This window comes from Loxodonta africana, chromosome 1, assembly GCF_030014295.1.
Source record: "Loxodonta africana isolate mLoxAfr1 chromosome 1, mLoxAfr1.hap2, whole genome shotgun sequence".
Taxonomy (NCBI): domain Eukaryota; kingdom Metazoa; phylum Chordata; class Mammalia; order Proboscidea; family Elephantidae; genus Loxodonta; species Loxodonta africana.
The window spans coordinates 11,328-23,977 of record NC_087342.1 but is presented as its reverse complement, the minus strand read 5'-3'; the positions used below and the strand labels follow the sequence as shown (position 1 = coordinate 23,977).

At 43.9% G+C, this 12,650-nt stretch overlaps 1 pseudogene; it reads right to left on the bottom strand.

The window, feature by feature from the left end:
• Nucleotides 1-11,209, bottom strand: part of LOC100668827 (nuclear factor interleukin-3-regulated protein-like) — a 54,875-nt pseudogene extending 43,666 nt beyond the window's left edge.
• Between the last annotated feature and the right edge of the window lie 1,441 nt (nt 11,210-12,650).

Sequence of the window (12,650 nt, the reverse complement as noted above, 5' to 3'; positions counted from 1 at the left end):
GGCTGAAAGCAGAAAATACCAGAAGGATGTTTACCTGTGTTTTATTGACTATGCAAAGGCATTTGACTGTGTGGATCATAACAAATTATGGATAACATTGCGAATAATGGGAATTCAGGAACACTTAATCGTGATCCTTTAATTAGATAGTAGATAAGAATTATTTTAGGTGAAGGGAAAGACAACACACAATACAAGCGAGGTCAGCACAACCGGACTAAACTAAAAACAAATAAGTTTTCTGAATAAACTGAATGCCTCAAAGGCCAGCATAGCAGGGGTGTGGGTTTGGGGGCCATGGTTTCAGGGGACGTCTAAGTCAATTGGCATAATAAAATCTATTAAGAAAACATTCTGCATCCCACTTTGGAGAGTGGCTTCTGGGGTGTTAAACGCTAGCAACCTGCCATCTAAGATGCATCAATGGGTCTCAACCCACCTGGAGCAAAGGAGAATAAAGAACACCAAAGATATAAGGTAATTATGAGCCCAGGAGACAGAAAGGACCACATAAACCAGAAACTGCATCGGCCTGAGACCAGAAGAGCTAGATGGTGCCCAGCAACAACCGATGACTGCCCTGACAGGGAACACAACAGAGAACCCCTGAGGGAGCAGGGGAGCAGTGGGATACAGACCCCAAATTGTCATAGAGACCAGACTTAATGGTCCGACTGAGACTAGAAGGACCCCGGAGGTCATGGTCCCCAGACCTTCTGTTAGCCCAAGACAGAAGCCATTCCCAAAGTCAACTGTTCAGTCAGGGATTGGACTGGACTATGGGACAGAAAATGATACTGGTGAAGAATGAGCTCCTTGGATCAAGTAGACACATGAGACTATGTTAGCATCTCCTGTCTGGAGGGGAGATGAGAGAGCAGAGGGGTCAGAACCTGGTGGAACGGACATGAAAATAGAGAGTGGAGGGAAGGAGTGTGCTGTCTCATTAGGGGGAGAGCAACTAGGAGTATACAGCAAGATGTATATAAATTTTTGTATGAGAGATAGACTTGGTTTGTAAACTTTTACATAAAGCACAATAAAAAAGAAAAGGCAAATATATAGACACCAAACTTTATAGGTGGTAACCAGTGGCAGGAGGGAGGGGGAGAGGAAAATATTGCTCATTTGTTTACGGTGATGGAAAGACCACATTGATTAAAGGTAGGGTTGCAGAGCCCGTTAATGTAATTGCTGTCAATAAGTTGTACACTTGTTAAAAGTTGAATTGTCAAAAGTTTTGTAGTAGGTATATTTATAACAATGATAAAAAAAAAAAAAAGAGTAGCTATTGAGGCTGCTTATGTACGACCAAACACCTCATGGGATTTGGTTTCTTGGTCTGGAGGTGTAGGGTCATGGTTTCATGGGATATGCCAGTCAATTGGCCTAATATCATGTTTAGTGCCTTTGTTCTACCTCCTAATTTATTGCACAGCAGTGCCAGTGCCTGGGGTCTTAAAAGCTTGCAAGTGGCCATCCAAGGTATAGCAATGGGTCTCTATTTACCTGGAGCAACAGAGGAAGGAGAGTCAGGAGTAGGAGGAGGAAATGGCATGTGTGGCTAATTGCCTCCATGAACAACTGCCTCCTTTGCCATGAGACCAGAAGAAATGGGTGGTGCTCAGCTACCATTACTGAACAATTCGATCAAAGATTCTATAGAAAAATCTCAATCAAAAGGGGGAAAATACAGACCAGAAGTTCAAATTCTCATGGAATCCAGATTTTCTGGAGCTATGGAGGATAGATGAACCCGCAAAACTATTGGCTGAGGTTATCTTTACACCTTAAACCTTAAACCAAAAATGTTCCCTGAAGTCTTCTTAAAGCCAAACAATAGTTTAGCTTAACTGCTTTGAGCATTGTGCTGTTTTAAGATCTATCCGTATGAGATCAAATTGAAAACAGCAACTTGAAAGATTAGATAGCAAACTTAGGAGGCAGGGAGCTTGTTGGGGAGGAACAACTCAGAAAAGGAGGAGATGTGAATGGCTGCACAATTCGAAGAATGTAATCAATGTCACTGAATTGTACTGTAGAAATCGTTGAATTGTGTATGTTCTGCTGCATGTATTCTCCACATCAAAAATAAAATAAATTATAAAAAATAATAATAAAGAAAAGCCTGTGATTTACAGATATAAGAGCCACAACTATACCCGAGAGTGCAAGTTATTCCAATAATGTTTCCAAGGTAAAAACTTGAGAGATTGTAAAATTAAGGAGCACTGGGCTGGCAAATGTATATGCACATAGTTTTCATTTGCCAGTCACTCTGAAGCCAGAATACAGTCTACTGTAAACCAGGGGACTTTAGAAAGCTATAGCTGATGTGTTATGTATATACTTATAACCATAAAATGTATTGTGTATGCATGTATTTTGCATACACACACACACACATATATAGTCTGACAGAGACTAGAGAAACGAAGACAGTATGGTCCCCAGACACGCTTTTAACTCAGTACTGCAGTCATTCCTGAGGTTCGACCTTCAACCAAAGATTGTCATCAGGTGTCGTCAAGTTGGTTCTCACTTGTAGCGACCCCATGTATGACAGAATGAAACGCTGCGCACTCCTGCGACATCCTCACAATTGTTGTTATGCCGGAGCCCACTGTTGTAGCCGCTGTGTCAATCCAAAGATTAGACAGGCACGTAAAACAAAACGAGACTAAACAGGCACCCACCAGCCCACGGACAAGGATGGGAAGGCAGGAGGGGACAGGAAAGCTGGCAACGGGGAACCCAAGGTCAAAAAGGGAGAGTGTTGACATGTTGTGGGGTTGGCAACCAAAGTCACAAAACAATATGTGTATTCATTATCTAAAGAGAAACTACTTTGCTCTGTAAACCTTCATCTAAAGTACAAAAAAGAAAATAAAAAAAAGAAAATGTGCTTTTGAAGCAGGAAACACATTGAGAGCAGACTCCACATTATAAACCAGATCCTCCATATTTAGATAAATTAGAATCTTGCAAAAAAAATTATAACTTTTGTTGTAGTGCCAATAAAGTTACTGAATGTTTTTTCACATGTAAAGTCTTATGAGGAAATAAAACTATTCTCTTTGCCCTATATCTGACAATTAAAAAGTCAGCTTACAATCTGTGTTGTCAGTTCAGATTTCTGGTTCTGCGTCTGCTCCTGCAACATTGTTTTATACTGGCTGTGAATATCTCATCCAACTTGGATGATGAACTTACGTCATAGAGACTTTCTTTTCTCTCCTACCCTCTTGAACAACTCTGGTGAGACGAGAGTTTCTATCACAAGCAGAGAAATTAAGAATGGAAAAATTTTGTGGGCCATCCAGTCCTCCCCTAGGATTGTCCCTCTACAAATGCAGGTTTTGTGATTGAGCGTTAAGATAAATAAATTTGCCTGAAATATTCCCATTTTCGTTGCTTAGACATACTCCAAAACAGATGATCAGTATGTGTACCTAGATTTTGTAGGACTTAAACAGGGAGTGGCAAAGCTGCATATTATGACGCAAGCCACAGCCAGATTAATAAGCCAAGATACCCACCTAGCAAGACTTATAACAGAAGCGTGTTTTTTCTTGCTGCTGGAAGAAATGACTAAAATTATCTCAGTAGCTTTTGTTCACAGCATATTAAAGGCTTGTTTTAGGGAAAGTCCTTGTAGTAGAAACAGACTTGGCTCTGAAGAGAGAAGGGCTGGATCCCAGTCCTGCTCTGTGGCCAGGAACCAGGGTGGAAGAAGGGCCAAGTGTCTCAGCCTTTCTGGGTCTTCCTTTCATCACAATTAAAATGACAGGAGGTAGGCTTATCTCTGAGACTCTTCCACGCTTTAGCATTCTACAAAGATGACTTCAGAGGACATAGAGAATGATCAGTGAGCCTCGGATGCAAAACACGGGTGCATATGCTCTCGAAGCAACCAACCTGAGCTAGAGTCCCAGCTCCACCACCTGTGAGCTGTGGGGCCCTGGCACATTGCTGAGCCACCCTGGTGATGAGGTTAGTCATCTGAATCAGGGGATAGTAATGACGTCTATCCTCCACATGTCTGTCACTTTGTCTTACTGTAGGGACCTGCATGTTGCTGTGACACTAGAAGATATGCTACTGGTATTCAAACACCATCAGGGTCACCCATGGAAAGGCAGGTTTCAGCTAAGATTCCAGAATAAGACAGACTAAGAAAAAGGACCCGGAGGTCTACTTCTGAAGAGAATTAGCCAGTGAAAACTTTATAAATAGCAGCGGAACATTGTCTGATATAGTGCCGGAAGAATAGCCCCTCAGGTTGGGAGGCACTCAAAAGACGGTTGGGGGAGACTTGTATTCTAAAGTATTTGAAGAGAAACTACTTTGCTCTGTAAAGTATGATGTTAATTTGAGTCAAGCTTTCCTGACCCTCACTTGCTGATGTGGCACGTCTCAAATGGAGAGGAAACAACTGCAAACATCCAATAATAATTGGAACATGGAATGCACGAAATATGAATCTAGGAAAATTGGAAATCATAAAAAATGAAGTGGAATGCATAAACATCAATATCCAAGGTGTTAGTGAGCTGAAATGGACTGGTATTAGCCATTTTGAATTGGACAATCATTGGTCTACTATGCCAGGAATGACAGCTTGAAGAGGAATGGCACTGCATTCATCATCCAAAAGAACATTTCAAGATCTATTCTGAGGTACTAAGCTGCCAGTGATAGGATAGTATTCATATGCCTACAAGAAAGACGAGTTAATACAACTATTATTTTAATTTACGCACCAACCAATAATGCAACAGATGGAACAATTGAAGATTTTGACCAACTTCTGCAGTCCGAAATTGATTGAACATGCAATCAGGATACATTGATAATTAGTGGTGATTGGAGTATGAAAGCTGGAAACAAAGAAAAGAATTGGTGGTTGGAAAACATGACCTCAGAGATAGAAAAGAAGCCAAAGATTGCATGGCAGACTTTTGCAAGACCAATGACTTCTTCATTCCAAATACCTTTTTTCATCAACATAAACGGTGACTATACACGTGGACATCCCCAGATGGAACACGCAGGAATCAATTTGACTATATCTGTGGAAAGAGATGATAGAAAAGCTCAATATCATCAGCAAGAACAAGGTCAGGGAGTGACTGTGGAACATACCATCAATTGCTCATATGCAACTTCAAGTTGAAACTGAAGAAAATTAGAAAAAGTCCATGAGAGCCAAAGTACAACCTTAGGTATATTCCACCTGAAGTCCAGATGAGTTGTGGAATGACATCAAGGACATCATACATGAAGAAAGAGATCATATAAAAGATCAGAAAGAAAGAAAAGAGCAAAATAAATGTGAGAAGAGACTCTGCAACTTGTTTTGAATGTCCAGTAACTAAAGTGAAAGGAAGAAATGATAAAGTAAAAGAGCTGATCAGAAGATCTCAAAGGGCGACTCAAAAAGAGAAAGTGAATTATAATGACATGTGCAAAGACCTGGAGATAGAAAACCAAAAGGGAAGAACACACTTGACATTTCTCAAGCTGAAAGAACCGAAGAAAAAATTCAAGCCTTGAGTTGCGATATCGAAGAATTCTACAGGGAAAATATTAAATGATGAAGGAAGCATCCATAGAAGATGGAGAGAATACACAGAGTTGCTGTACCAAAAAGAATTTGTCAATGTTCAGTCCTTTTCAGGAGATAGCCTATGATCAGGAACCGATAGTACTGAAGGAAGAAGTCTAAGCTGCACTGAAGGCATTGGTGAGAAACAAGTCTCCAGGAACTGAGAGAATACCAACTGAGACAAATAGATGCAGCACTGAAAGTGCTCACCGGTCTATGCCAAGACATTTGGAAGTCAGCTACCTAGCCAACTGACTGGAAGAGATCCATATGTATGCCCATTTCCAAGAAAGGTGGTACAACCGAGTGCAGAAATTATCAAACAATATTAATATAAAAAAACCCACTGCCAAGTAAAATTTTGCTGAAGGTCATTCAAAAGTGGCTGCAGCAGTATTTTGACAGGGAACTGCCAGGAATTCAAGCCAGATTCTGAAGAAGGGGTGGAACACGGGATATCTTTGCTGATGTCGCATGGATCCTGGCTGAAAACAGCGAATACCACAAAGATTTTTACCTCTGTTTTAGTGACTATGCAAAGGCATTTGAGTGTGTGAGCCAGAACAAATTATGGATAACATTGAGAAGAATGGGAATTTCAGAACACTTAATTGTGCTCATGAGGAACCTGTACACAGATCAAGAGGCAGTCACTCAAACAGAACAAGGGTATACTGCATGGTTTAAAGTCAAGAAAGGTGTGTATCAGTATTTTATCCTCATGGTCCAGCTTCTCAGACAAAGAGCTCAGCATACAGATTGATGGGCTATATGAAGAAGAGGGCATCAAAATTGGATTAAGACTCATTAACAACCTGAGTTATATAGATGACACAAACTTCCTTGCTGAAAGTGAGGAGGACCTGAAGCACTTACTGACGAAGATCAAAGACCACAGCCTTCAGCATGGATTGCACCTCAACATAAAGAAAACAAAAATCCTCACAACTAGACCAATAAGCAACATCATGATAAACAGAAAAAAGATTGAATTTGTTAAGGATTTCATTTTACTTGGATCCACAATCAACTCCCATGGAAGCAGGAGTCAAAAAATCAAAAAGTCACATTGCTAGGGTAAATGTGCTGTAGAAGATCTCTTTAAAGTGTTGAAAAACAAAGACATTACCTTGAAGACTAAGGTGCGCCTTGCCCGAGGCATGGTGTTTTCAATCTCCTCACATGCATGTGAAAAGCTGGACAATGAACACAGAAGACCAAAGAAGAACTGACGCCTTCAAATCGTGGTGTTGGAGAAGAATATTGAATAAACCATGGAGTGCCAAAAGAACAAAAAAACCTGTCTTGAAAGAAGTACAACCAGAATGCTCCTTAGAAGCAAGGTTGAGGAGATTATGTCTCACATGCCTTGGGCACGTTTTCAGGAGGGATCCGTCCCTGGAGAGAGACATCATGCTTGGTAAAGCAGAAGGTCAGCAAAAAAGAGGAAGACCCTTGACAAGATGATCGACACAGTGGCTGCAACAATGGGCTTCAGCATAATGATGATTGTGAGGATGGCACAGGATTGGCAGTGTTTCAATCTACTGTACATAGGGTCACACTGAGTCGGAACCAACTCGACAGCACCTAACAACAACAATAACAATGGCACCTATGTGCCCTGGTGGAGCCCTGGTGGCACAATCATTAAGAGCTCATACTGCTAACTAAAAGGTTCCCAATTTGCGTCCACCAGCCATTCCTTGCAAACACTATGGTGCAGTTCTATTTCGTACTATAGGTGCTCTAGTAATTGGGATGGACTCCACGGCAATGGATTTGGTTTGGGTTTTGTATACCATCAGGTAGTTGTCAGGATTAAGTGAGATAATATGCATAGAGCACTTAGAATTTTAAGTGCTCATTAAATGTTGGTTATTTTATTATTAACAACAGCTCTGGAGAAAGTAAGTTCGGGTGCTTCCTGCCCAGACAGCTCAAGCCCATCACACATTCGCGAGTGTATCGTTCCTTGTCTGCCCCATTAGAACCAAGCCTGATAGGGCAGGAAGGCAGAGCATGGCCAAGAACAGGGGTGTGGGAAGAGCCTGAGGCCCGAGCTTAAATCGCTTCCATTCTTTTCTTCTCCTACCCTGTAAATTCTAGTGATAATAAATGTCCCCGAGATGATCACAATCAAGGCAGAGAACACTTACACAAAAACTGAAAAACAACTTGGTTTGGCATCAGGTGTATATCTAATGCATCATCACTAAAAAAAAAAAAAGGTCATCATCCCAGGATCCGCGTCACCCCAGACCTGATCTTCCAAACACCCACCTTCTCAGGAGGCTCACTTCTACAGAGATTTTCAAAATCATCCATAGACGGGGAAAGCGTCCCATGAATGGCAACTCAGGGTGGTGGTGAGAGGCTGCCTGTAGAACGTAACTCACCCTGTCCGCTAAGGAGAGGGGCGGGCAAGATGGCACTCTTTCCTCAGTTCTCCAGAAAACAGGCACTTTCTCCCTTTAGCTCCTGTGATCTTGGCTTCATACTCTTCCCCTAGCCCCCTGGAAACAGTTTCTCCATGCTCAAGTCAAATTCTCCCTGAATCTGAATATAAAAGTACTTCTTTTGGACAATAGACAAATTTCATTCTTGTCAACTAAATTTTTCTTTATTTACAAGGGCTTCCACAATCCCTAAATGACTTATGTCTTCTCTAAACCCTCCCCCTATAAAAGAATCAGAGTCCTTCAAGATGACTTCTTAGGGGGCAACCTCTATTTCCATGTTTTTCTGTGTAAGATCATCAGTTAATGTAATCGTTTTGGCCTCCCTCCACACCCAGAGAAGAGTAAGTTGGAAGGAACAAGTGGGCATAATCGCTCAGCTCCTTCCTCAGCCTTCTATTGGGGGGTATCTCTCCATGCAGGTAGCCCTCACTTCACAGCAGGCAGGGTGCTGTCTGTGCAGGGGAGGACTGTGGGGCCAGTGCTGCTGAGGGGAGAGCAGGCTTATCTAACTCTGGGGACTCATATTTTGATCTCCACCTGCTCGATTGGTTCAGGACTTAGAGTAAAGGGGCATTATTTACTGGATCCTATTTATGGGTTGCTATAAGTGGAAATAGACTCGAAGTTTTTTTTTTTTTTAATAGTCAAATAATATTCTCTCTCTACTTTTTATCCTTCTGGATATTCTTTGTCAGGTTGCCGTGAAAAAAAAAAAAAACTAATGCAAGTCAAATTCTTAGTATACTGCTGGACATAGAGTAATGTTTATTATTATTATTATTAGTCTCTCCTCTAATCACTTTTTTATTCCTTCAAAGGAAATAACTTGACTTATCTACAAATCCTTAACTAAAGTAACCTGATTTACTTCAATCCCCTTCTCCCTCTAAACTACTTTCAAGTGTCCTTAACCAGTAATAATAATACTGTTAGATGTAATTTCCTTGGAAAGTAATACTTGTAGAGAAAGAATAGCTATAGAGAAAACTGCCTCCAAAGCACGTGAGGAGGATTTACAATGGGATTTGCCTTTCCTAGACAATAGGATCATATTCCAACACATAGCGACCCTACAGCCCTAAGATTCAAAATTGATCCAGTGGCTATAATTTGTTTGTTTGTATGTTTAGGATCCTATTACATGGGGACTGGTGTCAGAAAAGTGAATGGAGGTTGAAGCCAAAATCTTTGATTTTTCTTGTACTGGGGTGATCTCCGTAAATAATGCTTAAGCTTAAAATGGGTGCTCAATGATCATGAATGATTAAGTATACAATGAGTGCTCAATGACTAAGAGTTCACTAAGGAGAGGTTGTGGGGGGAGAATGAGACTTGGCCTCGTGTTGTTGTCAGGTAACAGGCTAGCATACTCTAATGAAGAATGAATTGGGGAAGTCTTGCAGATTCTGTTGTAATGAGTAGGCTTATTTCTTTAAATGGTACCTCTCCTATAGGAATTTGCTTACCCAATTAGCGGAAAAGGCAAACACACATTAACAACTTTGAGGCTGGTTCACCTTCAAATCTCCAGGGCTAAGATAACTAGCCTCCAAGATGGCCTCCAGTGATTCTCACCTCCTGGTACTTAGACTCTAGTGTACACCTTCCCACATTGATCAGTGTTGACCTCTGTAACCAGTCGGTGACCGCGGCAATGTTCCCTCAAAGGTGAGCTCACAAAGACATTGTAGAGTCTACCCTGCTCTGTTGGATTACTTGTTATGGGAGAAACTAGCCACAATGTCATAAGGACACAGAAGTAGGCATCATGACAAGGAAAAAAGGCTTCCTGTTGATAGCTTGCACATACTTGCCAGTCATGTGAGCAAGTCATTTGGAAAGTAATCCTCCAGCTCAAGCCCAGCCTTCAGGTGAATGCAGCCATGGTTGACAGCCTGACTGCCATCTCATGAGAGACCTAGGTCAAAACAACTGAACTAATCCACAAAGTTGTTTTAACCACTAACATTTGGGGTAGGTTGTTACTCAGCAATACATACCTCGTTCAAGGGTGTAACATAGATCATGGCACAGAGAAAAGTGCACTTTAAATGATGTTTAATGAATAGAACAATTAAAGTTGAAATCATAACCAGATGAGGGTGGATCTTGCATAAAGCCCAACTCAGCGGACTCATGTGACGATTTACCTTGACCAAAGCAACCTATCCTCTGTCCCTGTGTGTCTCATCATGGCCTACTCTCCCGCCCTTCCAGCAGGAATCAAGCCATTCTACCTGTACACCTTGGGTTCCACAAACCCCTTCTTTCTAAGGATCCCACCCAGGGCTGTGTCAGCCAAACACCAGGTATCATGACGGTCCAGCCACCCTGGCTGTGCAAACAGAAGAGAACTATAAGGCCCTGGAGACACACTTAAATCACTTCCCAATAGAACCGACTGTAGGAGAGAGGCTGTGGGATACTCAGGCTCTTGGCCCCAATACCCAAGAAATTGCCAGAATAACAATGAACACACTGTCATGACAGGATGGCTTGGCCACTACTCGTCTCCGACTGGCAATACAAATAAGTAATGGGAGGTTCCGGCTCAGCGAGTCACATCTCCCTTCATGCAATGGGGCTGTGAGGTGGCCCAGGGTGTGACTGCCAGATGGGAACCTACCCAAGAGACACTTCAGCAGCCCAGACACTCTGAGACACACCTGTGGTAAGAGCCAGCACAATCAGCTCAAGGGTCATCTTGTCCACTGGACCAAGACTGCAAAAAAACCATGAGCCTTTTAGATGAAATCCTCTCCGTCCCAGAGTTTCAGGGAGAGGCCCAAGCCTTTCTGAATGCGGATCCACAGGCAGAGCACCCTCCACAACTCAAGCTCTCCCTCGGCGACATCGACTTTCGGGCTCTGCTTGACACGCTGGAAGACTGACCAAACCCACATCCAGGCATCTATCCCTTGAGGGGGAATTAGTACGATTGAAAGAGTTTCTGAAGAGCCAAGACACTGTGTTCGGGAGCAACACGAACGGGGGAAGAAAGATAAGACTCTGGGAAACTTCGACCTAGCACATGGACACAGCGCTGACAGTGCGTCTTCAAGTCATTGGGTGCCTGATTCTTTGGAGGCTCCTCGGTCTTGCCCCCAGAGGCACCACGGGCACCAGGCGGTGGACCCATTTGCTACACCCAGACGAACAAAAGCCTTCACACGACTGATCAGAACTCCTCCCTGCCATCATCGCCTCCCTGGCAGTCTGTGCAATCCACGAATCCTAAGCAAACTCCGGCGAGGGAAATAGGCCTACCTTGTACACATCTCAACTTCTTTCCCTTCTGGCAAGATAGGCAGTCAAACTGGAAATTATTGGGTAGGTGTGTCAAGAAAGAGGGGATGCCCTCTCTATTCGTAAGGGGATTTTCTAAAAAGGAGGATTTTTTTCTTTTCTGCATGTTTCTTTTTCCTTAGGTGTGAGAGTGAGAATTGCGAACTGGGAGACAGTTTGTTCTGCATCTATCACCAAAGGAACGATGGCACAGTTTACATCCCAGAGCAGTCACCCTCCTGTGAACGTATGTCTCCCTTGCGCCATTTTCAACACACAGAAAATGGACTGGAAGGCATAAGGGCAACACCATTCCAACGTTGAAAAAAGCGTATCGACGTAATTGCTGTCACACGTGTTTGGAGTAATGTATATATATTCATGGTCATACCTGTCCAGACACTTGCCCAACTTACTAATAATTACCTTTTTATACATAAACACCAGGCCTCTTTCTTATGGTCTTTCACCTGAGACGACTCCTGTAGTCGTTGGAAGTGGTAGCCTCGGAAAGGTGACACAGATTATCGAGCTTGATGAAGGTGTTCATTGGTACATCGTATAAATAGTTGAAGCCTTAAAAAAAAACAAAAACAAAAACAAAAAAACCATTGTTTAAACACAGAGAACATGCATCTGAAACAAAAAATCTCCATAGCACAAAGGGTTAGGAAATGCGCCCCTTCGAACGCGGGAGGGTTGTCCGGTAGGTCGGGGTTGGAGAGAGCGAGCGAGGATGGAGCAGTGGGGTCCGACCCCCTCCGCGCCGCCGCCTTCCCGGTGCCCGCCCCCCCCTCCTCCTCAGCCACCCGCCCTCGCCTCATCGTGCGTTTGGCATCCGACCCGATACCGTTTCCTGGGCCACTGGCGGGGCCCGCTCCTCACCCGTGGCCGCCGCCCGTCGGCTGTGTGTCGCTGGGCGGGGGGGCTCTCCCAGAGCTGCCTCTCTTTCCCACCCTGGGGACGAGCCGGGTCCCGGCGGGCCGGATGGCCTCTGTCGCCCGCCCCCGCGTTCCCAGAGAGCGACACGGCGACCCTCTTTCCGGGGGAGCGAGGTGGGCGGCTCGCCGGGGCCACCTGTGCCCGTGCTGCTGGCCCCCTCGCGGCCGCTCCGGCGCCCGCCTCAGGAGCCCCCCGGGAGAAGCCCGCCCCCCCCCCACGGCGCTGTCCGCGGCCCCCCGGGCCGGTCCGTCCCCCCCCCACGGCGCTGTCCGCTGCCCCCCAGGCGGGTACGCCCCACTGACGGCGCTCTTCTTTTGTTTGTTCATTTATTTATTTTTTTACTTCACGTGGTA